Source organism: Phoenix dactylifera, unplaced genomic scaffold, assembly GCF_009389715.1.
Source record: "Phoenix dactylifera cultivar Barhee BC4 unplaced genomic scaffold, palm_55x_up_171113_PBpolish2nd_filt_p 001983F, whole genome shotgun sequence".
In the NCBI taxonomy this organism is placed as follows: Eukaryota; Viridiplantae; Streptophyta; class Magnoliopsida; order Arecales; family Arecaceae; genus Phoenix; species Phoenix dactylifera.
In genome coordinates, this window is record NW_024069265.1 from 48,707 (window position 1) to 53,362 (window position 4,656).

Here is a 4,656-nt window from a genome sequence, read left to right on the forward strand (position 1 = left end):
CGGAGAACGAAGCACGAGATGCTAGATAGCACTACATTAAGATGTTAGCAATCCAAGGAATCACAACAATTCAATTGGAGTTTCAGAGGTAATGCATGAAGCAAAAAATTGGCACCAGATTCACAAGTAGAAAGCTACTTATATAGCACAAAAAGAGGCATTTTACCTAAGCAAATGATGGTAAGCTGGCAAGCAATGCAATGTCCTCGATCAACAACGAATAGTAGAGTGCGACTAATACAATTCTCCATGAAATAGAAAACCATGGCATCATTCATAAAGGGCAACGTTTTGCCATTAACAAGGAAGCATAAATGGCATCACAACTTCAAGCTATTTAGCTATCTTTATAGCAACATTGCACCACCACATTTTCCAATCAAGGTCATCCACATACTCGCCCTTAGATAATCCATCTTACAGTACAGAGATGGCAGAAGGGCAGTCAGCAATCACAAAGCAAATATATAGCCATTATCAAGAAGCAACAAGCACATGAACTTCACTCCAACTAGAAACAAATCACATAATTATAAACAAAAGCAAAACTATATTCTAATTAACCCCAATAACAGTTTAAACACAAGATGTCTGTAAAGATTTCGATGCGGGATTGGATCATATAAACCATCCATTCATCAGTTCCCCGCAGCTAAAGCCAAACCCTACAACCCTATATACTTAAACCAAAGTCTGATGGAATGCTTCGCTTGGAGAACCTCCAGGGAACCCCTAGGAAGCAATATCAGACATATAAAGATCTGTTCCAGCAAACAAAGAAGAAAAAGGAGAAGACTACACCTAAATGCAGGGAGAAGATCACCTGAAGCCCAAACCAGATATTAATATAAAGATGTTCAGCACCAGAATTCTACTCCTCTGCATGAGATGACCATCTTACCAGTTTTAACTGCACGACCCAATGCCCTGGCGGTGCATCAGGATCAGGTCTCTTCCATTTCATTCAGAAAAACCAGCTTGGATACTCGGGCTTCTTGCCCCAACTCCTCCCATCCCTTTCTGCAATGCATCAGCATAGCCCATGGTAGGCATGCTGAAACCAGAACCGAAATCGATGTCAGTGCCCAAATCAGGAGGCTGGTTCCCAAGTTGCTGCTCAACTGGCATCATGTCCTCCCGGCCATAGAACTGCTGCTGCTGCTGCATTAAGTTGCCGACCTCTTCAAAAACAGTGCCACCCGTGCCAGTCCCCTGTCCGAAGAAGTTATCCTCCATTTGAAGCTTCTGCTGAAGGGAATCCTGGCCATCCAACATGGTCATGCCTCCTGGGGTCATGCCCCCCTGGTTCATCCCTCCCTGGTTCTTGTTAGGATTGATGCTGTTCTCGTAGAAGCTCATCAGTTCACTGATCGTTTCTGCCCATCAGCAGGAATACCCAGACCGGAGATGTTGATAGGATGACACTTGATCCAAGACCAGTTGCATTTGGCTGGGCATTTAAGGGCATAAAGAAAACTGGGGGTTTGTTCTCGTTCATCCGCATGCCACCACCGGAGGTTGCTGAGATACCTTGAGGAAGACTGTTCTGATTTTTGCAGAGGTACTGGTGAGCGTTTCTCGAATTCCTGTCTGCAAACCCGAAGCGAACATCATTATGCACGCACTGCATGTTATCGCAGGTAAACACACGCTGGTTCAGCATCAGTTCAGGCTCAGCAGCAGTTCTCTTCTGGATGAATTCTACATCAGTCTCTTCTTTCAGTGGCGCGGATGCCACAAAGTTCTCATTCCCTGCAGCAGCAATCAGGTTGAAAGCATTCCATCAACAGCAGCCTTCTGGTTCCCCACCTCCTCGCTCTTGCCATCATCAACACTTCAACATCGTACTCGCTGGAGCTGCTGTTGAAGGAGATGGCCCCGTGACGCCGCTCCCTGATGATTGAGGAGGGCGCGCATCCGGGTGGAGCTTCAGGTAGAACTCCTCCTCCTGTTTGACTACCGCCAGCCACGTCGCACTCTCTTTGGCGGTCATCTTGTCTTGAAGGCACTTGGACTGTCTCACCAGCCTGCGGATCTTCTCAATATCGGGCGACATGTGCTTGATGACAGCGGTCAGAACACTAACTTTCCATGCTTTCTTAAGATCATGGGGTTTCTTGTACGGTGGCGGACCTTGATCTTTGGGGATTCCCAGCTCAGGCCACCACTCCTCTTTCCCGCTAGGCCACCACGGCGGGGCGACTCCTTTCTCCAAGGGGAACCTTCGCTGCGGTGGGTCGCAGTGCTGCATGAGCGCTGATAGGAGAGAGCCCAGTGTTGTGTCCCTGAAGCTCCTGCAGTGAATGAGGGCTTGCCAGTCCCAGGGTTCGACTCATTGTTAGCACCCGGAATGGAGTTTCAGCCTGGTACTTGGCGATCGCAGCAGGACCATTCCGATCAAACCGGACCTTTTCCTTCCACCAGCCTCTCAAGTTATCAGATGCACCGCTCACAGGCTTGCCTTTCTCTGGAATGATCCCATACACAAAGCCTTGGGCCTTGCAGACCTCCATCATCTTCAGCATGTACTTCAGGATCCCATCCTGGGCACGAGACATCTTCTTCCGTCGTGCCTGCTCCTGGGGACTGGCGCTGCCTGGCTGAGTCAGCAGCCCCTTGTTCCTTGTTCTTGTTCTGCTGCTGTTCCTTCAACGCTTAAGCCGCATCCGATCCCTCCACATACGCCGCTCCAGTTCTTCTATGTCAATGTCATCATCACTCTCTTCTTCCCCGGCCTCAGCAAAGTTCTCAGAGGGAGGGTCCACCAGATCTCCCTCGCCTAAAATAGCATCACCCATATAGGCGGATTGAGGAGGGCTCCAAAGCTGATGCTCTTCTCATTAGCAGATGGCATGAGTGGCACGTAGTTATTCTGGCTAGCAGAGAAGATCATACCGTCCATTAATGGTCCGCCCATCATTGCCAGGAAACGGGCACTTAAGCCTGTATTAGCAGAATCGAAAGCAGATGCAATAAATTCCTGCAATCGAAGAACACAAGCATAAAATTTTCATTAACATTGTTATATGAAATGTGCGCACATAATGAAGTAACAGACAATGAATGAAATTAAATACAAAGCAGGATTTTCTAAAAGTAGAACAAGGAGATGCTCACTCACTTTGCATTCGTATTGCAAAATGAATATGCATGGAATCCAACAAAAAAAAAGGAAAAATCATATTTTATAGCTATTGTAAAGAAAAAAATGCATGTCAGAAATGGAAGAAAAATGTTAGATCAAACAAAGCATTAATCTCTATCTAATTTTAAGATAATAGAGTGCCAGGACAAAGGATTTTTTCTTGACATACATCTTCTAATAGAAAGCAACAATATCCATAAGTTCAAGCAACTTTATTATTAAATTGAATAAGTGATCATAGAATTGATGCCAAAGCCATACATCACAATACAGAAGAGAAGAAATCACACGCAAGCTTTGAAGAAATCAATTCTCCAGAGAGAAGTAAAAATGTGTTTCTATTACAGAAATAGAAATCCATTCTTCTACTGCCAAAGAACATGAAAATATTCAGTATGCAAGCAATATGAGTAAATGATGAACCAGATCATAGAGTGTTACAAACATAAAATAAATCCATTTGACATAGCAAACTTTTAGTCGAGCGAGACTAAGGATTTTTTTTGTTCTTTTTTGTAGGAGATGGGGTTGGGGGGGGGGGGGGGGGGTGGGGGGGTGGGGGGGCGGTGGGGTGGAGGTTTGCAGGATCTTCCATGTGTCCAAACTAATATCCAGACAAGCAGCAAGCAGGACAATTAACACATTTGCATAAGAGGAAAGCAAAGTTGTAGCCAGCTAAGAGAATAAAACCAAAGCACATCATGTTTTTCCTCGGATCGAAAAGAAAACAGCCAGATCAGAGCAAATCCAAGCTATGTAATAAAATGTTTCAAAATTAGCAAAGAATAAAACATTCTAGTCCCACATCCAAGCTATGACTGCACATATGGGATGGGTTATAAATAAAATTACTACTAATCATGCAAGAACTGAAAAACAGCTTACAAAGAGACATCATCGAAACATCAAATAAAAAGCATAGATGGAAAAACAAACTCCATTCCCCTCACATGATGCACAAAACATCCCATGTCTTGATTCCATATCCACACCAACTCGAGAAACACAAAATCAGAAATTGAAACCAAAACCCATCAGAAGTTCCAAAGGTGGCAAAAACAAGTTCACCTTCATAGAAGCCCAACAGAGCAGACATACATTTCAGAACCAAGAACAGCAGAGGCTCACAAAAATGGAAAGCAAAAGAGATTAAAGCGCATCGTCAAGTAAATTAAAACATAATGAAATAGAAAATAATATAGGAAGCTCTCAAAATAATGGCAAACAGCAGATAGTGACCCCAAAAAGAAATTTTAATTAAAACAATCCCTTTTCAATTTCTAACATGAAAAAAAGAAGAAAAAAAAATTCCATCAACCCTAATGATTCCAATTACCGAGGTCAAAACGCTGCTAGATCGATGGCTGGAGCATCTGAATTAGACCCATGGAACAGATTATTAACCTTATAAAGATAGCGATATCAACTGATCTTACTTGAGACGGCGGCGAAACTGGCTATTTTTCCTTCTACCTTCTACAAAATTAGAATGGAAAGGCTTTGAAGTTTTG

General features: G+C 43.8%; 1 pseudogene; it reads right to left on the minus strand.

Moving 5' to 3' along the window:
* Window positions 1-526: 526 nt before the first annotated feature.
* LOC120109281 lies at window positions 527-2,935 on the minus strand (annotated as a pseudogene).
* Between the last annotated feature and the right edge of the window lie 1,721 nt (window positions 2,936-4,656).